The following is a 24,707-nucleotide window of genomic DNA, read 5'->3' on the forward strand; positions in this document are numbered from 1 at the left end:
CAAAAGCTAGCCAGCAGGGAGGAAATACCAACGAGTACCAACTTCATCTCTCCACGTCCTATGACGTGCGCATGTTGCCTTCAGCAATAGAGTGTTACCGTCAAGTTTTAGTGGCTAACCAAGCATAAAGGCAACAGCCTATCGTGTTTAGGGGGAGGGCCTTTTGGGACACCCCTAAATAATAGCGGGAGGAGTCAGGTGTTTGGTATGATCCAGCTCTATCATATTCAGTAGCTGCAGAGATGGCTCAGCAGTTAAAGGCATTGGCTGCTCTTCCAGATGACCCCCATGGCAGCTCACAACTCCCTGTAACTCCGGCCCCAGGGGATCCTATCCAGGCTCCCATGGCTTCTGCCTGCCTGTGGTGCAGGTATTCACGCAGGCAAAACAACCATCCATATAACAATAAGTAAATTTTTCTGAAATGTTAACATATCTATATTGTATTCCTGAATACAATTATCAAATGAATAAAACTTTTTAAAAAGTTTTCAAAGAGAAAAGGAAGAAGCAATCGACAGTGTCCATCATCCTCCCTGAAGAGATGAGACAGTCATTGGAAGTGCATGTAACAGTACAGACCGAAGCCAAGATGGTGGTTTTTAATAAACCTGAGAATGGGTGGGTTGCTTTCCCGCTGAAATTATGGAAACAAATACGCTCCAACCTTAGAAATGTAAAACAGCTCATGTTTTTTGATCTTGGGACCAAAGGAAAAACTACAAATTCCACTGTTTGGAAGACTTTCTGGAAGATTTCAAGAAAACCATTATCATAGTCGTGGTCCCCGTCAGCACTGTGTGAATTCCAGCTCTGTCAACATTTTCTTTAGAAGTTCGCCGCTGGGACTGTCTCACTCATCCAGAGTTCTTCAGCGAAATGGTCTGAAACGTTAGACCTTTAAGCGTGACTGATATTGTTCCAAAAACCAAGGAGGAGAGTTGGTTATCAGGCGACTCCACACAATAGCAGAATGTTCGCTTTAAGCAGTATTTGAACATGTACTAGCTGCCTCTTCCTGTTTTGTTTTGTTTTTTTCTTGCTTGGGATGAAGGTTTTAGGGAGGGGTGGTGATTGAGCTGAAGTAAAAGGTTGATTCCTCATTTAACTATAAGCAAAACTATTAAAGTTTAGTATATAATATAGAGTTGGATAAACTACTAAACCATTTCTTTACTTTACTTTTGGTCTGCTCAAAGGCCTGGAAATTCAGAGAGAGATTATTTTCAAGAACCCTGGCACTTTGGGTTTAGTCTAAACCCTAAAATCCCAGAGGAGCAGCCATTGCTAACAGTGTCCAGTACATTGCTGCTGCAGGAAGCAAGTAGACACAGAATGAACAGGGCAGAACTTCAACAAATACAGAATTTAATTCTTTTCCAGTGGTCATTACACCTGAGGAGGAAGTGGGGCGCTTCTAAATTTGCTTCCCTTGTCTCTCCATTCCACACGCCTCAGCTTATCTCTTCTCCATCTTCCCCCCTTGAGGACACTCACCTTTACTGCAAAAGCAAAGATGAAAAAATAATTATAACAGACAGTATCGTATGAAGGAAAGAGAGCTGTGTTTATTTAACAGTATACTTGGATTCTATTTGCCTTGTAAATAGCTTGAATGTTATTAGATGGTTAAACCCGAAGACAAAGAAAGCTGGGCATGGTGATGTGTCCTCTTTATTTTAAATGAGAAGCTAAAATGGGAAAAATCTCATGTTTGAATTCAGCCTGAACTACATTGCAAAACTTGGGGGACGGGGGGTGGTGATCATTTTTAAAATGCAAATTTTTAAACATTAAAATTAGAGCAAATCTATGCAACAATAAAATATAAACAATGACAAAGAAAATAAATTGTTCAGGACTAGCCTTGCCGAGAACCATTTCTGGTTTCTCATTCTAATATGCCCAATTAGATTTTCACCTCGATGCATCTGATAATAAAGGATATAATATATACGAATGTCTGAGCATAAATTCCCTCTACTGCATAAAATCTGCAAACCTGCTGGATGGTTATTAGAGTATGAAGCAGTCTAGATTTACTTTCTAAGAGCACTTGGCATTCCCCACCAGGAGTTAGTCACAGGTTTTGAGTTTAGATTTATTTTAAATAGTGACTTTTGATCAAGTATTCACTCAGTGAGTGAAGTCTCATAAAAAAATGGACCAGTAGATAAAGTATCCAATAAATAAGTCAGTTCATCCCACTCTTCGAGTTTGCACAATTTTCCTAACGTAACTTTTTAGTACATCACAGCACTGAGTAAAAAATGGCTTAGATGCTAAGGTGTTAATGTGTCACAGAATCTAAATATGGCTGGCATCCTCTTCTATGCAGGAATTGTGCTAGCAATCTGAAGTTGAGTTTACTGTAAGAAGCCAAAAGTTCAGAGACTGAATCAAAGTTGATCCAACTTTTTCCGAGATATGACCTGTTTTTCTCCTGCTTTTACCTAAGATGGAAATGAAATAGGAACAATACTTCTTGTGGCATGTAACAGCTTCTACTTTTGGTTGGAAACCTCAACCGGTGACCATGAGTATGACGAATAAAAAAAAAATGGAGTACAGAGGTGTTCTAAGCTAAGAAAGTTAACGGGAACAGAATTTCCTAACCTGACCACTAGTTAACCATAGCTTGGATGCCCAGTGGCCTGTGAGTCACTAACTACTTGTTCCAAAATAACACAAGAACATTTTGGGCTGAGCATATTATTAATAATATTTCCAGAAAAAAAAGCAGAAATAGTTAGTTGGTGTACAAAGTGGTACTCATATAAATCCCTTATTATAAACCTGGAAATGAAATAGCACATGCAGTTTTCTATACAGAGAGTCTGTGATGTTTCCTACCACATTCCTTTAGAAACTATAGATAAAATCAAAGCTAACTTTGACATAGTTGATAACTCTTGACAGGAATTTGGAACTGTTAAAGGAAGAAAGCACACAGAATGTTTAAAGCTTCTATAAACTGTGAACAGAGAAAATATTTTAAATTTTGTGAGAGGACATTTAATGGTGTCTCTAACTTAATTGCTTAAAAGAGAGTCTGTAAAAATAATTTTTATACTAATAGTTGAACCCTGGTCCTCATACATATTAATAAAAGACACTGGCACTGTTGTCTCTTTATATTTGCATTTATTTTCATTTTGCTTTGTTTCAATCTAAGGGTCTCCTTAAATATCCCAGATTAGCCTTGAACTTGTGATCCTCCAGCCTTAGGCTCCCAGGTAACTGAGACTCCAGGCACTGTGGTGGTTTGAATGAGAATGTCCCCCATAGGCTCAGGCGTCTGAATACTTGGTCCCCAATTGGGGACATTGCTTGGGAATGCTGAATAGCTGTGTGACCTTGCTAAAGGAAGGAAGTCACTGGGTGTGGGCTCTGGGGTTTCAAAAGCCACACGCCATTCCAGGTTTGCTCTCTCTGCTTCCTGCTTGTAGTTCACGACGTGAGCGCTCAGCTTGCTGTTCCATCAGCCATACCTGTGTCCTCTGCTCCACCCGTGTGGACTCTAACGGTCTTGTGCTGCCAGAGATAGGGAGATGAAGGAAAGGCCTGACCTGAACTGCAATAAAGGGAAAGGTGCCTCCAGGGCCAGACACCCCCCACCCCAGCTGACCGTCCAACACGTGAAAAGAAAACACCTCAGGAGAGCTCTGCGCTCCTATGGGCCTGGAGCGGGAGGAGGGTCCATCCCACGACAGCCTCAGAAGCTGGCAGTGTCTTCCAACTAGCAAAGCTGCAGGGAGGAGGAAGTGGGTTATAGAATCTTTTCTTGATGTTTCAGAGAACCTCTGAGGCCAGGTGTGTGGCGGGATCCTGCATGGAGGCTCTGAGAGGTCATTGAATGAGGTTGTGGGAATAAAGCCTAGGCTGTGTTGGAAACCCCACAGCTGGAGAATCCAGAGCTGTGGGATATATGCCAATGAAAGCTGTATACAGAAAGCGGAAGCAGCCCAGGGGAGAGAAGGATGTTACAGCAACATATCTGGAAGGGCAAGTCCAGCTGAGTCCTGCAGCACTGGGCATGGATCAAGAGGAGGTGATGTTTGCACTGCTTGGTTTACTCTTGTTTTTGTTTTTGTTTTTTTCCCCAGTATTTCTTTCCTCGCTTTCAGAATGACACTACATATTCTGCACCATTATATATTGGAAGTATGTAACTTGTTTTTTGATATAAGAGAGTGAGTTGAGTCTTAGAAGAGAGCTTTGACCCCTGACTTTTAAACACTGTGGAGAGTGAACGACTATGGGGACCTTTGTAGTTGAAATGAAAATCGCACTATAATATGACCACAGGCTCATCTGGAAGGGAAGTGTCATGCAGTACTCTGAATCTGAATGCTCCCCACAGGCTCAGGTGTCCGAATTCTTGGCCTCCATCTGGCAGCATGGGTATGTTAAGGAGGTGCGGCCTTGCTGGAGGAAGATTACTAGAGGTGGCCTTTGAAGTTTCAAAACACACACACACACACACACACACACACACACATCATTCATACAAGTATACACACACATACAAGTATACACACATACACACACACACACACCATTCCTACTTTGTTCTCTTTGCTTCCTGCTTGTAGTTCAAGATGTGAGCTCTTAGCTTGTTCCAGTAGCCATGCCTGTAATCTCTTCTCCACTATCATGGACTCAAATACTCTCGAACTGTAATACCAAACCAACTATTTCTTCTCTAAGTTTCCTTGGTCACGGCATTTTATTGCAGTGATAGAAAAGTAACTACAACAGGCACGCACCATTGAGTGTGGCAAAAACTTCGGAACTGATGAGTTCAAACCGCTAATATTTTATCACATTGTGTTTTTGTGAGGTCTCTATAGAACTGATTTCTGCATGTTAAGTTCAGAAAGAAAACTTGGGAACTCATGCTCATTTGTATTTGGCTGCACTATGAATGGATAACAGATTACAAAATCCTACAAATCATTAATGACAAAATATAAGAATGTCCTCTTTGGGGCTGGAGAGATGGCTCAGAGGTTAAGAGCACTGCTTGCTCTTCCAGAGGTCCTGAGTTCAATTCCCAGCAACCACAAGGTGGCTCACAACCAACTATAATGAGAGCTGGTTCCCACTTTGAGGGTTCAGGTGCACATGCAGGCAGAACACTGTATACATAATGAAATAATTTTTTTAAATGTCCTCTTTTATAACCTGGATATATCATGTGCCCTTCTGATATATAAATCTCAAAGATAAAGCACACCCTGATGTCCCCAAGTTAGAAAACAAACAGGGCAGGAGGAGGACGCAAATGCACAGGACTGTATTCAAGCAAGGCTTTGTAGTTTAACACATATACTCATTATCCTGAATGGTTGGTGGTTGGTTCTAGACTGCCCCCACCTCAGGATGCCCAAGTCCATAAATGGTCAAGTCCCTGTTATAAGATGTCACAACAGATATACTTTAAATCATCTCTGCATTACTTACAAAATGAATGCTGTGGAAAATAGTTGTATTACAATGCAGAAAATATGGTTTCTTTTTCAAGTTTGAGCATGTTCCATAAAGAAACTGTTTATTTGCATGTTAGTTGTTTGTGATTAAGTAGTTAAGGGTCTGATTGATGGTCTTCCTGAAGGCCAAGAAACTTAATGGTTGTACCAGTGAGCTAAAAGAACAGGTGTGTGTGTGTGTGTGTGTGTGTGTGTGACTCAGAATTAGCTCACAACGTGTATTCCACCAAGATAATGATAATTGTATTTCTAGGATAAGAGAAATACTAGGATCACAAACAGAACAATTATGAAAGGGCCTTCCTAGGGAGTAATGCTGGAGTGTGCTTTGGGTGTGTGGAGCAAATGAGGACTTGCCTTCCATGCTGGGGTGAGTTAATCTTGTGTGCCTCTTCCCTGGTGTTCCAGCCAGGGACGGCCTTTTGCCACAGTTCTCACTCTAGGTTTAAAGCCTTATGTATGAATGCTGTTTATACATTGGACTCAGGGATTGAGGAATGCTTAATATGAAAAATTAATCAAGTACAAATACATTTCTTATAATATGCTTTTATGAGTGGATTCAAATTTTAGTTAATAGTTCTTAAAACACACACACACACACACACACACACACACACAAACACAGAGTAATACTGCATCTGTTGTTTGGTGGCAATCAAGCTTCCTTCCTGGAGCCAGGCTGTTGGCAGACTGAAAAAGACATGTGACTTGCTGTTGGGACCACATTCAATGGATCTGGGATACATTCAAAGGCCTGGGATACCATTGCTCAATTTGAATCTCACAACTTACGTCTATGTGTTTGTCTAACCTTGAATGTATGGCAAAAAAAGAAAGAAAGAAAAAAAGAAAGAAAGACTGTTGGGTCTTTTGATGAAGATTTGCCTACTGAGGTAATCCTTGGATAAGATTCAAATTACTCAGAAGCAAAATAAGTGCATGAAGAGCCAAATAAGTACATAAAGAGTTCTTCTCCAAATTCATCAATTACACAACAATGAACCCCTTAGAGTGGTTTCCCAGAGCAAACCATGCCTTTTTCATTTTTACTTCCAGAGTCCAGGCACAGTGCCTGGTGTATGGTGGGTGTTCTATAAACACTGATTCAACTGAGCTGAACTGCCCAGCTCATGCCCCCAGCACTGGTCCCTTTCATTGGGTCAATGGCCACACTTAGCCCGGGCTGCCATGACTACACAGAAAGAGTCTCCACCTCTCCATCCGGACCCACTCCCCCAAGTCTTATTTCATTGCACACTCACCTCTCTGCTCCACACCAGGTGTGGTTTATACTCACAGAGCTCATTGATATGAACAATACAAACCATAGACAATAAATTCCGAGGAGGAAATTTTGTGTCCAAGGAGGGAATTTTGTGGCCTTTTGTTTCTCAGCCATGCAGTAAATATTGTTTTCGTTGGCTCTCAGTAAATATTTGTTAAAATACTGAACCAGGAACCCATAATTTCTACGGTTTCCTCTCTTGCTAATAGTATTCAGGAGGCTTTAAATAACACAAAATAAATTGTCCTTCACATATTCACATAATAATGGGAACTGGAAAAGCAATGGTTTCTAAGTCAAGCCATCTGGCCAAAAGTAATTCTGATAAGGAAACAGCACACACACACACACACACACACACACACACACACACACTCATTATAAACAAGAGTTGCTCCTTAGCCTGGAGAGCACAATAGAAATGTCTGTGGGAAAGTGGACTCATTTGTAGGCCTTTCAAACATTTTCTTTAATAATAACAGACAATCCATCAAGTTTAACCTGAAGGATTTGGGGGATTTTAGGGTTTTTTTTTTTTGTATTTTTTAATATAAGGTTAAAAATTCAAATATCATCAACTTCATTATGCTTGATCCAATCCTCCAGTCATGTATAAACAGTTTTCTTCATGAAGTTGTTACAGAGAGCAAGGAGAGAAGAAGGAGCCCTGTTCTGATCCAGGCAACGGTCCTGGAGAATATGTGGGATAATGAGGCTCTTTTTTGATTACAGAGAAAGAGCAGAAATTGAAACTGGTCACATTTAATCTAACACAGGAACATTTATAGTAAGCCAGAATACAGGACCCAGTTATTCCGGTCAACAACTTAATAAGCAACATTCCAGGAGAATGATTAAGGCAAAGAGGAACATTCAAGAAAGCTGTTGCCTTCATTCATTTGACGGTATTTGTGAAGTCACCACCTTGGAAAGGAGGAGATGGCACAAAAACAATAGGGAGAGAGCCAAGCAGGGCCCCTGCTGTCCACAATATGCAATTTGGGATCCCCAGTCTAGCACTGTGCCCCTCATGCCCTGCTTCCTCTCAGTGTCTAAAGTAAACACCAGCCAAGGGCAGGGCAATAGGGCCTCTTGCTTTGCACCAAAGACAATCACTTCTCTTTATAACCAGAATCCTCGGGGACCATGCTGTCTGCCAAGTTAGGTATCACTAGGACAAGAACAAATCAATGACCCGTCCATTGATACAAGAGGGGGGTCTGAAATTTTGACTAGGGCACTGCTTAGATGCATTGGCCAGAGCACCAATGGCTTGGGCACAGCTCCTTTCATTTCAATGACTCTGGTTTTCTCAGCTTTCAAGAGTAATAGTTTCCCTGTTTATAACCCAGGACAAAGAATGTGATTTCACATTGAATTTAACCCAGCCTCAACCCAGGGCAAGACCACAAACAAGAACAACAAATGAGAGGAGAGCAGAGAGCAGCAAGGCAGGGGCTCATACCTGTGAAACCAGCACCACGAGGCCGAGGAAGGAGGCACCATAAGGAGGAACTTGGTGTCAGCCTGAGAGTGATCAGAGTGAGATCTGGTAGTAAAACAAAATGAAAACAACCAAAAGAGTCATTCTTTTTAGAGCATACAATACCTTCACCAGATCCCACTGGCTCTTAGAAAATGACAGAATCATTTCAAAGTCACTTTGTGACTTTGGAAAAATTACCTATTCAACCCAAGTAAAATAGTAATAGTCACACAGAGATTCTATGGTGATTAAATGAGATAATTCACCGAAAGTGCCTTGGCACAGTATCTGCAGACAGTAAGGACTTGGCATCACCATTTTGCATCACTATTATTATTGCATTACTTCTGTTATTATCACCCCTTCTTCTGTGTGCTTTTTATTGAGAAAATTCCAAGACCTAGTTAGGGTGAAGATTTCAGGTTCAAAGAGAGACCTAGAACTTATATTCTGCAGATACTACAAATATTTTTGAACTTTGGCAAAGCACGCAGGTGGGATACCTCCTTTATTCAAGTAGGTGAGTTTTCAGGGAGCTTGTGAGGGAGAAGACAGAACCATAGAAGAATAATCAAAGCTCTTATGGAGTGGACAAAGCTAGGGTCCAAGTCCCAAGGGAATGAAATTTAAACATCTGGAAAGGTCAAGCACTGAAATGAACATCAGGGTCAGAGTCACGTTTAACTCTACCATCCCAACAGTTCAAACTCAAAGGACATTGTTATGCAAGCCTGTGACCTCCTCAACCCTAAAGGCTGCAGGACTCCCCAGTTGACGATACATATAAATTACATGAGAGATGATTCTTTCTCTCACTCCCCTCTCTCCTCTCTCTCTCTCTCTCTCTCTCTCTCTCTCTCTCTCTCTCTCTCTCTCTCTTTCTCGATCTGTGTGTGTGTGTATGTGTGTGTGTGTGTGTGTGTGTGTCTTTGTTACTGGTTCATCATAATGAAAAACATAGAATACAGAAAGAAGGGATTTACCTTGTCCTTGCACAACATAAACTCAGGGTTGGTTCAGAAGGGAAAATCTAGGTGTAGACCAAGGGTCAAAACCTAGCCTCGTGGACATAGCGAAGCTAGCCCACAAATGTGCTGAGCCATGTAATGGATGCAATGGCAGTTAGTGTCTCCCTCTGAAAGCCTGGACCCCAAGTTTTCATCACTGCTCATGAAAGGACTGAAGTCAGCCATGAGGTTCAGCAGAGTTATCTGAAAGTCTCCAAATTGTCTACATGTCATTTCCTGACTGCTTTGGCCAATTGCCTATCTGCTTTCTACAGGCAGTGGTTCCCTGTGGATGTCAGAGTCATCCTGCCAGAAATGTGAGTCACGCCTTCAATCCCAGGTCTTGGGGGGCAGAAGCAGCAGATCTCTTTTGAGTTCAGGGTCAGAGTAACCTTCATAGAGAGTTCCACTTCCACAGGGACTGCACAGAGAAACCTTATCTCAACAAACAAAAAGGTGGAGATGTGTGCAGAGGTGCCCTATGACAGTGACCCTCAGCCCTCCTAATCCTGCTACTCTTTAATACAGTTCTTTATGTCGTGGAGAACCCCCCCAACTATAAAATTATTTTCACTGCTGATTTTGCTACTGTTATGATGTAATCTTTGGCAACCCTGTGAAAGGGGTCACAAGCCACATCTCTATGGTCTGTAAAAAAAAAATCTTATAGTGAATTTTAATCTGACATTTAGCATGGCATACTTCTACAGATGCTGGAAGAAGTTGCAAGGTTCCTGAGGCCATCATAACAAAGTTTGTTTCCTTAGCAACAGCACCGACATCAGTATCTTCTTGCATCACTTCTGGGTTCCCTGATTGCCATAGGACATCATAGGGTCAGGCAGCATAGGTAAACACAAGAAACCTGATGGAGAGGTAATGCTAGCCCAACCTCTGAGTCGTCTATGGTGTGAGGTGAACATTCACATTAGCTGCTCTGTAGGCACACCTTATCTCTGTCTCCCTAGGCTGTTTACTGTGCACACATTCTTGACTTGATTTTTTGTTTGTTTGGTTTGGTTTGAGATGGGCTATCTCTATGTAGCCTTGTCAAGCTTGCAACTCACTAAGTAGACCAGGCTGGCCTCAATTTCACGGAGATCCTCCTGCCTCTGCCTCCTGAGAAGTGGGATCAAAGGCGTGAGCCACCACATCCAGCCGCACACACATTCTTGAAATGACAGAATGCAATGATGCCACGTCCTCGATTCCCAAGACATGTAGAAAGCTGAGAAACTCATAGTGAACCTCCTGCCAACAGGACCCCCCATGAGGACCACTCACAGAGCAGCATTACCTTCTGCGCATCATGCTCACAGACGGTTTAAATGTCTGGATCTCAAAGCTCTTTAATTCAGGACGTCATCTACCCTGAACAAATCGTTATTGCGCTGCTCTGGGAACAGTTTCCGACACTCCTCAAATTACCTGCAGGTGTCCTTTCCTCTTTCATAAGATGCACATAAGCTTCAGAAAATTTTGACATTATTTGCCTTAAGATATGGGGATTCACATTGTGAAAGACTACTGTAATCCAGAAACTCTTCCATTAGCACCAAAATAATACTCTGTGCTATGTTCCATACCGAGCATGTCTTTAGGGATCCCCTGAGAACAAGCACTGACGAGCCCCATCTTTTCCCTTCCTCAGAAACTGCATGGACCTACTGAGCTGGACAGAGTTGAGGCAATGAGTTGGCAGCCCAGGAGAAACCGCTTCATCACCATGGACTTAGGGGAGGCTGTGGTATAAAGGAGAAGGGGAAGGAGTACAAAGTTATTTCTAGGCTGTGACTAATTTCTGGATGCAGACAGTAGCTGAGCTGTTATGACATAAGCAGTGGCTTTTTGGTTAACCTGGAGCTGAAAAATCGGTGAATAGGAATGACAGGTCAATTTTTCATTATCCTTGTAGCTTAGTTTTGTATTCTATGGTTATGGGAGAAAAGATTATGGTTCTGACAAAAAAGGAATCTAGGAAAGAAAAAGTCCTTTGGGCTTACAATTCCAGGTTACAATCCATAATAACAGGGAAGCCAAGGTGGCAGGAACTTAAAATAACAGTCATATCACACTCACAGTCACAAATTAGAGAAAAGGGGAAAGGGTGTTCCTTCTTTCTCCAAGTTCCCAGAATAACGACTCATGAGATTCAAAGCAAATTTACAAATACCTAGGCCATATAGCCAGGTTCTTCTCTGACTAGCTCATAACTTAATAACCCATTTACATTAATCTACATTCTGACATGTGGCTGGTTATCTGTGATCAGGTACCTCATGCCTCCATTCTCCTCACATCTTGCTGGCTGACTCTTGGGAGACTGGCTCTATCCCAGAATTCTTTTCTGACTGCCGGATTTCCTATTTCCTGCCTAAGCTATAGGCCATCAGACATTTTATTGACAGGTGTTGCATCCACACAAAACATAAGATATCCTCTCAACACTTATTCCTTAGCTCACTTTCTCTGTTCTTCTCTACCCAGAACCCAGACGCAAAGAATGGTGCTACCCATGATGGGTGATGGCTTCCTGCCTCGATCAAATAACCTAGATAATCCCCTCAGACATGTCCACAGACAAACCTGCTCTATACAATTCTTCACCTCAGACTCTCTACCCAAGTGATTCTAGGCTGTTTCAGGTTGATGATTAAAACTAACAATTCTACCTTGGTAAGTAGGTCTCCTCTATTTCCAACTTTTCCTTAAGACCCCACAAGGCTGCAGCCATTGTATATTCTTTCCTCCCAAAAGCACCAGGGTGGGCCTCCAGGCATCTGTATAAAAATTCCATGAAAAGTAACCTAAATCTATAAAAAGATGTGTGACAGCTGATTAAAACAGTTCCCATGCTTCAAATTACAAAGGTGCTGAATTTTTAGAATCTGATTTTTGCCTAACTTTCCAGGGTTGAAAAACCTCAGGGATTTTTAATATAGTGGGATGGCAGGAAAGCAGGTGCTAGCCAATTAAAAATGGGAAGGAAAGAAAAGAAAACAGGAGAAAATGTGGTGGGCAGGGATCTGCACTGAGCCAAACAACTTTAAAATGAAAACCAGAATAAGAGCAGACAAGGAACTAAAACATGGAATTATTAGTGTTTTAGAAGTCTGTGCTGTCTCCTTTAGGAAGAGGACTTGATCCAGGTACTGTTCTTACCTCCAGAGTCCTGTGATCAGCTCTCTCCTCAGAAGTTGTCAAGTTTTGGCAAAGATACTACTTAAGGAAAACATATTTACCATTAAATTTAAAGTTAAAAAACAAACAAAAAAACTCATTATCTTCTATATTCTCTTGAAAACACATATGCTTTGAATCACTGCAGGAATTGAATTTTTTTTTCTGCCTGCTTCTCAGAGTGCTTTAGATAGAAGTGACTCACTGAACTCTGAACTATGTGTGGCTCAGAGGTCACATGGTACAGCGTGTGCCTGTGGTGCTTGATGCTGTGTTTTCATCCTGTTTCTCTGTTTTTTGTATACTCGTGAGCTCACCTACCTGTTCAGGATCTTTAACGTCAATAACCTAGCTCGGTTTCTAGAATATCCATTTGATTGTTTCAGTGTTCTGAAGTTCTCCGTCTTGCGTATTTTGTTCATTATTTTCTCTGTCTTCTTATGTTAATCATAGACATTTTTAAGTCTTTCTCTAAAAACTGTAACATCCATGTCATCTATAGGTTTGTTGTCTCTTTAAATTCAGGATTCTAGCCATTTCTTTTCTGTTTCATAGCAAGCACTGAAAATTTTTAATTTAGCACTAGATAGTATGGATAAAAACTTATGAGGCAATGAATGATATTTTCCTCAAAAATGGGATCAAGTTATCTTCTGACAGTCAAGAAATAAGTACTTGTGGCAATCTCAATTCCCATTTCCCTAAGACAAGGTCCCTGTTGCTAGAACAAAATGGTCTGCACTGACAGCCTTCGGTTATGTACCAACGCTCTCTTCCTTGACAGTACTGGGAGTCCTATGGCCTTCCCCAGCACCAGGTAGCTGCAAAAACCTCCAGTCAGCCACATGACAATCCAAAACTAGCCGTGCTCTGTGCTGGATTTCTTGGGGACTCTCGACCTAAGAAATCTGCCTACGTGCGTAGCCTCTTGCTAATAAAAGTAGAGAAGGGAGGAAGAGGTCTGGAGAGTGCAGTGCCTTATTAGGAGAGATACAGGACGCAATCAGAACAATGAGCAACAGCAGAAAAATGAGCAAAAGCAGTTGCATTGTTCAGCAACTGCTTCATCCACTTCCTGTCTTTGCGCAAGGCACATGTTTCCAAGGAAGCCAGTCTCCTCACACAGAGTATGCACAGCTCCACTGCAGAGCCTCAACTGTTGTTCTGTGGTGGTGAGTGCAGCCCTGTTTCCACCCTTGCAACAACTACAGTAGTGATTCTTAATTCCTGTGCAAGACGCCATCTGTACAGTAGGTACCATTGTTAGAAACATAGAAAACGTCTAGGACCCTGAAGACTTGGCCCAATTCTTCGTGTCTTTGCCCCTATGCCTATACTCAACTAGTTGAACTGTCAACTTTTATAGACCCCAAAATGACACGACATTTGTGATAACTTAGGGACATGTTCTAATGTGATTCCCCAAGCCCTTCAGCATGCACTTGGTGAGCGTGTCCAAAGGCTTACCTTCTAAGAACCAGTGCCACATTGGAAGAACTTACTGTATTTAACAGCTCTTTTCCTTTAGCATAATTCCTAAGTTATTTAATTTGGTAGCTAAACTGAAAATTTGACCTGGTTTGTGCAGGGTTCTGCTAAGTGACAATGTTACTTTCTGCTTCTCTTCTATGGTCCTTACTATGGCCTAACAGTGTGCAAGAGAGGTCCCTGGATCTCTGTGATACCCCTCTTTGGAAGTGAATTTTGAAGATTCATTCGTTCATTCACTCATTCCTTTTAGTGACCCCAAGAGATCAGACTGCAGAGCCCAGGCATAGATCCTGGGTTGAGAAACTCAGTATCCACCAGGCCATCCAACATGGCAGGAAGGCGGCCAGCTAAGGTACTGACACTAGCCACAATCCCCCAAAGTCAGAACTTAACCCGTTCTCTTCGATTTATTTTCGTCTCATTCTTGGGACATTTCTCTATGGTAACTAGGACAAGAACATGTAAAGGCAACTAAAGAAAGAAGAAGGGGAAGGAAAGAAATGGGAAATGGGAGAAAAGGCAGAAAAGGAAACAAAAAAGGCTAAGGAAAGGAGGAAAGGGAGGGAAAAAAACCGATTTTTCTACATAAAAATCCAAAAGTTTATAAAAAATAAATTTAAAAATAACTTTTTAAAAGACCTCAAAAGTTGCCAATTGCATTATCAATCACCAGATACTGGTATAACTAGTGAATAACATTCAAGCTTTAATTTCTATTATACTGTAATAAGCTGAGGGCTTTTGGGAGGTGGGGGACAGCGGGGGGTAGGGGAGGCTACAAGGCAATTCAGAGCAGGTGTCCTCTGCAGATGGCTTTGCTTTTCCTGCAGACAGGAGCTGAGCCGACAGTGTTTCCTCTGCGCTCCCTATTCGTTGCTCTGTGGCTTTCTGCAGATAGAATACAGTAAAGAAACCAGGAGTAATGGGACATGCCTGTAATCGCAGCATTCCAGACGCTGAGGGGAAGGGCTAAGCATTTGAAGGCAGCCTCAGCTACTTAGCAAGACCTCAAAAGGAGCAAAGAGTCCCGAGAACTAAGACCTGCCCCCTCCCCCACCCGGGTCATTTACTTTAATTTTATAGGGCAGATGTCTTACCTCCTGATCTGAAAAATGAAAGGAGCTGAAAGGTGAAAGTGCTTGTTTGTTGCTGTCTATGTCCATCAGCTATCTAGGTTACAGTAAGTGAAATGACAGGATCCAATCAGCTTGAGAGAGTCCCCAAATTTCTACAAGTATTCTCCTGTCACACACACTGAGGGTGAGTGTGTGTGGGTCTCATGTATGTGTGTGCGCACACATGGTCACTTGTGTGTGTGCACATGAAGGACAGAGGTTGATCTCAAGTGCCTCCCTCCCTCACTTCTCCGCCATATTTTACTGAGCTCAGAGTTGCCACTTGAGCCAGAACAACCCCCAAGGATCAGCTTGTCCCTGCAGCCAGGGCTGAGTCGCAAGCCTGCACCTTCAAGCCTGGCTTTTAAACAGGCGGCTAAGGATTCGAAGCCACATGCCCATGCCTGAGCAGCAAGCACTTCACATGCTGAGCCCAGCCCTGTTCCTGTCTTTCAGACCTTACCTGCAGCAGAGCAGGAAGCCACATTCCACCAGCTCCTTCCTCATGCCGCCACCTGAAACCTGAGTTTTTGGTATGACTTTCATAACCAAAAGGAAAGCTCTTGAGAATGTGGTGTTAAATACTTCTAAGTTCTTTTGTGAGAAGTGCAAGTTCAGCTTTATCTTTTTAATATTTTAAACTAGCACTTAAGTATTAGCCAAGATCAAATGAGTGCACAGTTAAAAGGAAAAGGGACACCAATTTCATTGAATTTTCCATTGTATTGCTCTGAATTTGATGTTGCCCAAGTCTTTGACTGTTTCATGTCCACCAGACACTGACTCTGTATTGTCTAACCCATTAATCTTCTAGTTCAACTCTTGGCTTTCCCACTTTTTTGATGACAACAACTCACCCTTGTGATACATGACAGTTACAGGACTGGCTCGTATAATATGCTCAGTGAAAGGGACTCCACTGATTCCACGTATGTACAAACACGTCAGAAACAAACAATCGAACAAACCACTGGAGCCTGGACTGTGGTGGAAAAGGAAAACCAACACTGGAAAATTGTCCTTTGACCTGCCCATTCACACCTCGACATTCATACACACCCCTAACTAATAATCATGATGGTGGAAGTGACGATGATGAACTTTTAATTTTTTTTAATTACACAAGGCAGGCTACTTACCTAAGTGATTCTACTAACATTAAGAACAATATGGTACAGAGTCTTTACTTACACATAACTCTTACTGTTATTATCTGGGGTGGGAGAAATTAGATCTGATAAAGGTGGCTTCCATCTAAAGTAAGACACTGTTCTGTGTGTGTGAGAGAGAAAAGACATTATATATCTCTCCAAGATAAATCCAGTGCATGTCAATTCATACTGCCATTCACAGTAGATGTGGGGACATGGAGAACATAAAGACAACCGCAGGCTGGGCCTAAGAACTTCTAAAAATACCTCATAAAATCTCTTGAGACAGAACCCCACTGTGCTGAGTCACTGGCCTTCCATCTCAGTTTTATATTTAACCTTCTTGCAAATGGCATTCTGGTGATGACGTGATGTCATTGCTGCCATCCAACTAGGCCATGCCAATTGCCTCCTGCCTCCTGCCTCACAATTGCCTCCTGTTTCACAACTGCTGCTTTGCCTTATATGTAAAATTTGGGATATTCTGAAAATCGTTAGAGGAGCCTGAAAATTCATAATCAAGTCACTAAGAATATTTGAGCTGGTGTTTTGCTTCTTATGAACAATGTAAGTAAAGCCTGTGTGTACGTGTGTGTCATTGTATGTGCGTGTGTGCGCCTCTGTGTTGTAGGTATGTAATACACGCGCATCAGTCTGTGTACATGCAGAGCCCAGAACAGAACACTCCATTGCCATCTGCATTATTGCTTTAAGACAAGGTTTCTCGCAGGCCATCAAGCTCTTGGGATCTACCTGTCTCTGTCTCCCAGCTCTGGAGACACATGCCATACAGCCATGCCTGGGTGTTGGGGATGTGAACTCAGGTTCATGGGCTTGAGGAGAAAGCTCTCCTACCCACTGAGCCGTCTCCCTAAACTCATGCTTTCAAAACAGTTCTTTTTTTTTTTTTAATGAATCTGTATCTATTTCTCATTTAAAGATAGTCATCTGCTGCTTATTTGTTCTAGGAGTATTAAAAAAATGTTCTGTTAGTTGAGCACTTAGTCAGTTCACTATTAAACTTTTAATGAGCACTGTACCTTCGTTAACACGAATGCTTTAATTTGATTTTTATACTTATGTCTCTCCTGTAAAGATAAGGGGGTAGTGAGCTTTATGTGGATTTGAAGAAAGGATGTATATATCATAAACTGCTGTAACTTCTTTTAGGTAAGCCTAGCCATAAAAACTGTCATTTCATTCTATAGTTAAACAAAAATGTGTGGTCTGCTGTGGCAAGCATTGTTTCTGAATTCAGGTTTTGTGTTTTATACTTTAAACTGTAATTTACTATAAATGATAATAAATTTCTTGTGACAAGCTGACATTTTTTTGTTTGTTTCAAGAATCATGTACTCAATTATGCATGGGTTTATCAAAAAACACTAATTGGGTATTTAATTTTTCAAAAAAAAAATAAACATGCTTTGCTCATCTTGACAAACATATGACCTGCCCAATGCAAGGAAAGCAGCCCGTTCTCATTACTTTATGAAACGTTTCATGGTATCTGGGGAGCCTATGAACTGGGGGTGTGCAGAGGCCTAGAGAAAGCCCTGGTGTCCCCCCTGATCTGCTATGTGAAAGGGAAGTGACCTTGTGAGGCTGGGTGGGAAGCTCAGACTGAACCTACACGACCATTCTTGTCCGGGGTCACCTGTGTGTGGCAGCCGATAGAGGCAGGCATCTCTTCTACCAAAGTTCTCAGACCAGAAAGGTTTCAAATGCTTCCGTTTCTCTTCTGTATGCACAGTAGACAAACTGCCGCTCAGTGATCCCAACTGGTGTTCTTGATAACCTTGTGCATGAATTATCTCGTGAAATGGAATTTTCCACTTGTTACTGTCATGTCAGTGCTCAAAACTTTCACTTGTGGCAGCGCTCTGGACTTGGGATGTTGACGTCATATGTGCTCAGCCTGCATTATCCTTCACCCGTAGGAAGATTACTCTTCTAGGTTGCAGGGAGGCCTATGACCCTACCCCTCATCCCCAAGAAGGGGTGGTCAAAAGGACATAGGAGTGTGTATACAGAGGAAGGTAGCCGACAGGTGGGAGCAGCCGTTTCCTGACACTTCCAGGGCTGCTGGGAAAGTTGTAAGAGGAGTGGAAAGATGGCCAGAAGGACTCTTAGAGTCTGCAGCACTGAGACCCACCCACCTTGAGCAGTCTGAACTGAACAGTTTCATCTGTTTAACTAGTGTTTGAACTGAATGGTCTCTAAGGTCCCTGCGGTCTGCTGTCTTCACGTGCAGTGCACATGGCAAGGGTTTCTGCAAAACAAAACACTTTTAACAGAAAGCAAAAATCTGCCACAAAAAAAAGTAAGCATCCACACACTAGGAAGAGCTTATAAATGAATGTGCATTCTGACATACTTTCCAGTGTATTTTTTTCAATCTTTATTTCCTTTTGAACTATCTTTTGTTTTCAAGCTGTTGTGATTCTAGGTGGGGTTTTCCCCCCCACTTAATTTTCTGAGCATAGTATTCAAATGCCTAAGGGTCTCCTCAAAGTCACGTGCCTGACAGCAACAGGATTGATGATGCACTTGCTCTATCAACACCCAGAACACACTCATCAGGTGACATCAATACACGTAGCCCTGAAGTTGTCCTAGGACTAGTGACAGGAAGAGCTCAATTCTAGCTTTGTGGGGTTCCAAGTAGTGAGGCATAAAAGACAGACATCACTTGGCTAGAGAAAAGCTATGAAGGGACCATGCTGGAAAGCCACAAAAAGAAAGTGCAGGAGAGTTGAGGAACGGGGGAGGGTGGCCAGCTTGACCAATGGCCTAAAGATAGACGGTTTCTGCAAAAATCACCATTAGATGAACAGTCTTCATATCAGGACACTAATGGAGACACCTTTCACCTAGTGAGAAAACAGAAGGATGTGTGGGGCCAAGTCCTGTTTGTCCCTCAACAATGTGAAGGTAGTAAAGAATCATGCTTTGCCCATCTTAGACATTACCACCAAGCAAATATAAACATCACTGCATCCTCGTTACTTTATAAAGGGTACCATGGTGTCTGAGAAATCTATGACTCAGGAATGTGGGAGGCCTGGTAAGAGCACGCTTGTCGGCGCTGATGTGTGCCACATTTGCACATGAACATTTTCAGTACTTGATGGTTGCTGGATATATACCAAATGCAAAACATCCCAGCAGGAGCTGTTAAGAGTTATAAACAAAACGATGTTTTCCCTCAAGATATGTTTATTAATTAAGTACATGTTTATTGTGCTTTGTGTTATTTTCCCATACACATAAAGTTTTGTAACTTATGGTAAGAAAAAAAAATATTAGGTGTTATTTATTAAAGCAAGAAGAGAAATAACGTTATCAGTCTTCCTCCTAAACCTGTCATTCACCCCTGAAAACTATTATAAGGTTACACACAGACAACACACACGCAAACATTGGTTATAGAACATGTTATATTCTAAATGGAAAGAGATAGATTGAACATATGAATAGAGATAGAAGAAAAATCGGGGTCAGATTTCTAGCTCCTTCAATGCACTCCTTCCTCACCCTTTCCAACTTGTCACCATGTTGCCTTAGTCCAAGCCTTCCGTTTTCTCTCTTCCATGTATGTCACATCATTCCCAACAGTCTCTCTTCCTCTATGTAGCTGTGAGAAAATCCGGTTGTTTGCTTCTTTGCTCACGGTACACTCAGGCCTCTCCTGCAGACAGCCCACACACGCCCAGCAGCTGAGGATGCTCTGTACACATAGCTGCATCGTACCCGGGCCTCAAGAGCTCTATGTTCAGGCTCAGGACACACTCTACTGCTCTGGGACCCAGAGACTTCAGTGTCTTATGTCTCCCAACCCAAACAACTGTGAAAGTCATCTATTTACTCTCAGTACACATCCTGGCTTCTGCGAACAGATCAGGATCTTCTCTCAGGAAAGGGCCATGCTCCTGTTCATATACTGCCACATTCTAACACAATATTAGAAATAAAAATGCACAAGGTATTGTGAATTATCTTTTTTTTTTATCCAGAGGTAAACAAGAATAAATTGCTAGCTTTTTGTTTGGTGCTTTGGAGTGGGTTTAGTGATATATGACAGAATTTCAAATTGAAATATTCTTATACCTAAAGTCTGGTGAATTTGACAACTAATTTTTAAAACTCTTATCAGCCTGTCAGCCAGTCAACAGCTTTTCCTAAACTTGTACGAGTGAGACACTATGCTATTTAGACTTAGTCACTTTAGTAAGTGATGGCTTGAGTTACACACATACATAAGCATTGTGTTCTCTCGTGTTTTGAGAAGCATAAACTTACCAGGTGTGAACATAGAACCCAAGAAGTTATTTATGCAATCAATAACCACAAAATACTCACCTACAGACTGATATGCAGTATTATAAAGTACCATAGTTCCCAAGTATGTGTTCTTAGCTAAATATGGAATACTCACAGAATATTTTACAGTTCAAGCTACTTCCCAAGCTTTATATAAGGAACTCACTCAGTCATAGATTTGTTTATACTCAATGCTATGTGAGAAGTTATTCATGACTTCTCAGAAACCAGCTTCCAAGGAATACCTTAAATTACTTAAAAACTTTTTCAAAAGGCAACAATTTCCCAGGAAGCTCTCCTATGGCCTTTGATATTTTGAAACCAAAGAAATTTCTCTGCCTGTCCCCCTTCACATCTTCAGAACTTTCAAAAAGGTTTTGCCTCATAATCAGATATCATAAAATATTATCATCTTTGACATAACCCACTCTATTTAAAAAATAATAATAAAATGCTGTGAGGTCCTGTTTCACCATAATGCTGTGAAGTAATTTTTTAAAAAATGCTACAAAGTATCATATCAGAAAATATTCATGTAAATGCAAAATAATATGTCCCCCATATTGGCAAAACTAGATCTTATAAGATTCTTTGTAATACAATAACCAGACAACATTTTTTTACAGATGGGAGAGTATGAAAAATGTGACACACACAATGGAGTGCCATCCAGCCACTAAGCGGAACTAGATCCTGCCATGTGGAGGAAAATGGATGGAAATCACCATGTTATTATATTAACCTAAATAAACCAGACTCACACAAATGTGATTTTTCTCTCACATGCAGTATCTAGACATGTGGTGACTACTTAGAAAGAGAGATTGAGAGAGAGAGGTGATGAGATATTTTGGTTTTGTGGTGCTGGGGTTTGATCCTGGGATATGATGCATGTTAGGCCTTTTAGTTATTTTACTGCTGTCATAAGACACAATGAGTAAGGTAATCTATAGAAGAAAGAGTTTATAGGTGGCTTATAGCTTCAGAGGGTGAGTCCATGACCATCATGACGTGGAGATTGCCAAGAGGCAAGCAGGGATGCTGCTGGAGCGATAGCTGAGAGCTTATGTCTTGATTCAGCGATTCATGAGGCAGAGAGCTGAGACAGAAGGGGCACTGTGAAGGGTTTTAACACAGCTCCTCCAACAAGGTCATAGTTCCCAATCCTTCCCAAACAGTTCCACCAGCTGGGAATCAAGCATTCAAATATATTAGCATATGGAAGCCATTCTCATCGAAACCACCATTGTGCTAAACCCCCAGCCTATGGAGAAGCATTAAAAATGATCATGTAAAAGTGAATTGCACATACACTATCACAATGAAGCCCATGTTCCATGTAATGAACACAGATTACTAAAAACAAGTAAAGTATATGTGTGTAGATAGATGATAGAGATGGATAGAGATAGATAAATAGATAGATAGATAGATAGATAGATAGATAGATAGATAGATAGATAGATAGATATGGATAGATGGATACATAGATAGATATGGATAGATGGATAGATAGATATAGAGAGATGGATAGAGAGATGATAGATACACAGATCTATGCAAGACATTCTGTCCTGCTAAGAGCACAAATGAACTAAGAGTGACATATCAGCTAACATTCCAGAGAGCAGGAAACCATCAGCAACACAGCAGATAAAGAACACAACTACGGATAAAAGATTATGAGCTACTCACAACAAAGATTGGCAGAAGGAAATGAGTGCATAAAGGGACCAAAGAGAACAGTCAGAGAGCTGGTATAAGGTGGATTCAAATACTATCACAGTGAGATCAAGTTATCATGGGTCTGAAAGTGTTGCGGTGGGTGTGGCAATAGAGATGTAATTTGGTGGCAATTTGCAGTGCCAGGATCAGTTGCATGACAACGTAAACACGATCATTTGAAGACAGTAAATATAAGGTCTCTCTGAGTACCTATGTGTACCTGGCGCTGTGGTGCCTGGATTTTAACAGAAGTCAAAGCATGGGTTCTCAACCTGTGGGTTGCGATCCTTTTGGGGGCTGAGGAGTTCCATACCAGATATCCTGAATATCAGATACTTACATTACTATTTATAACTGTCTCAAAATTACAGTTATGAAGTAGCAATGCAAATCATTCTATGGTTGCAGTCACCACAATGTGAAGAACTGTATTAAAAGGTCTCAGCATCAGGAAGGTTGACGACCATCGGCCTAAAGGAGTGTGAGGACAAAATTGTAGATGGCTTTGTTGGAGAGGTCTCTTATCGATGAGAAAATGTTCATACGTCCATGGGTCAAGAGGCAGCATCTAGCAGAGAAATACAAATTGAAAGACAAGAGGAAGAAGGAAAGAGCTTGATTTTATAGAGGACAGGAAGATATCAGATCCAAAGTACAAGAGGCTTTCTTGAACTCTGTCGCGCAAACTTTCTCTATCGACAGAGAGTTCTTCTAAGTACTAGTTACAGGCATTTATACTGTAACTGAGAAAGGGAATATTTATTTATTTATTTATTTATTTATTTATTTATTTATGTTTTTGGAGACAAGGTTTCTTTGTATAACCTTCTCTGTCCCTGGACTCGCTTTTTAGACCAGACTGGCCTTGAACTCACAGAGTCACCTGCCTCTGCCTCTTAAGCAATTGGATTAAACCGTGTGCCACCACACTTGGCTAGGAAAGAAACTTTTCATTTTTATTGCTTATAGTGTATTTATTTTCTTAGCAAGAGAGGGTTTCACTGTGAAGCCCTGGTTGCCTGGAAATTAGTATATAGAACAAGCTGGCTTCAAAGTCAAAGAGATGTGCCTGCCCCTCTTCCTGCCCCTGCCCCTGCCCCTGCCCCTGCCCCTGCCCCTGCCCCTGCCCCTGCCCCTGCCCCTGCCCCTGCCCCTGCCCCTGCCCCTGCCCCTGCCCCTGCCCCTGCCCCTGCCCCTGCCAGTCTAGGATTAAACAGGTTTGTCAACATGGCCATGAAAGAACTGAAAGATACAGCTGTGATGTGTAGGAAAGAGTGACCTGAAGCTGAAGACCCCATTATCCATGCTGAAACCCCATTACCTAAGCTGAAACTGTTCCCATCTCCTGGTCTCATACAGGAGGGAGCACTAAAACAGGAAAATGGCTTGAAAAAAAAAAAAAAGTTGGGAGGCTGAATGCCAAAGTGGCTAAAAAGAGACTACTGACAAAAAATATTAAGTCATAGAGAAGGAACTAAAACCATGTGCTCAAGAGAAAAGGCAGAGCAAGAAATCCAAAATCTCAGTTCAGTCCAAGAACTGGAAAGGGTAAGTGAGCAGGGCCAGAGGGAGGAGGGTAGGTGACTTCAACTAAGGAGGCTAGAGCAGTTCTGATTGGTTTGGCAGAAGGATAGAGCAGTTCTGATATCAGGCACCTAGAAGTGAGTTTCAATAGACAGCTGTTCTTGGGGTTCCCAGGTAAGGGAAGATGGGCGCTGGAGTCTGGATGTGAGAAACAGAACTAACAGGAAAAAAATGACATCGTAAGGTTTTGACTGCTATGGTTATGGATGCAGGCAAGTCCCCCGACCCACAAGCTTCTTGCTGGAGACGTGGTGACAGAGCTTGGAGGCCTGAAAGTCAGAGAGCCACAATATATCTCCCAAATTGTGTCTGAAGGCTTGGAAATAAGGGTAAAAAGCACCATACTCTTAACGCCAGCATTGGTAGAGGATGGGCCCGGTGTCCCTGCCTTCAGAGCCTCAGTGGATTAGAGGGTTTCCTGCCACACTGAGGTGAACCTACTGTTTTACTCGGTCCTGTAGTTACATGCTAATCTTTTATGGAAACACTCTCACAGACACGCCCAGAAGTAATCTGTAATCGGACACTTGGGCATTCCATGCCCCAGTACCCACTGTCAGGTGCCATGGAGGGTGAATTGGGTATGGACCCTTCAACGAGTCAGGAAAGCCGTAATCCCAGTGCGCTGCAAACAGGAAGGACACATGGGGAAAGGACTTGAGGAAAAGAGGCTTCAGAACAGGGCTTCTTCAGAGCCCTCAGAAGTGGGCAGTGAGGAACAGGGGAAAGAGACAGATGGCGGCATCTGTGAGGCTGCGCTGAGCCCCCGTAGGACTCTGGAGAGAAGCAGAGGCTGGAAGAAGGCTGAGTGGTGATCATGTCCACTCAGGGAGGGACTCTGGGTGCTGTAATCAAAGCGGCCACC

General features: G+C 42.0%; 1 long non-coding RNA gene across 2 annotated transcripts in view; it reads right to left on the reverse strand.

Moving 5' to 3' along the window:
- Positions 1 to 1,351: 1,351 nt before the first annotated feature.
- The window catches only part of LOC132649597 (uncharacterized), a 31,973-nt gene continuing 8,617 nt past the window's right edge, over positions 1,352 to 24,707 (reverse strand). Inside the window, exons 3-5 of one of the 2 annotated variants that reach the window (XR_009588092.1) lie at positions 10,860 to 11,015; positions 8,246 to 8,329; positions 1,352 to 1,502 (exon numbers count right to left, since the gene is read on the reverse strand). This is a non-coding gene — a long non-coding RNA (uncharacterized LOC132649597). Of the gene's footprint in view, positions 1,503 to 3,121; positions 3,535 to 8,245; positions 8,330 to 10,859; positions 11,016 to 24,707 lie in introns of those variants that run through there. The other variant, XR_009588093.1, reaches the window with a different exon arrangement.

The sequence above is a fragment of the Meriones unguiculatus genome, chromosome 20, assembly GCF_030254825.1.
Source record: "Meriones unguiculatus strain TT.TT164.6M chromosome 20, Bangor_MerUng_6.1, whole genome shotgun sequence".
NCBI lineage: Eukaryota > Metazoa > Chordata > Mammalia > Rodentia > Muridae > Meriones > Meriones unguiculatus.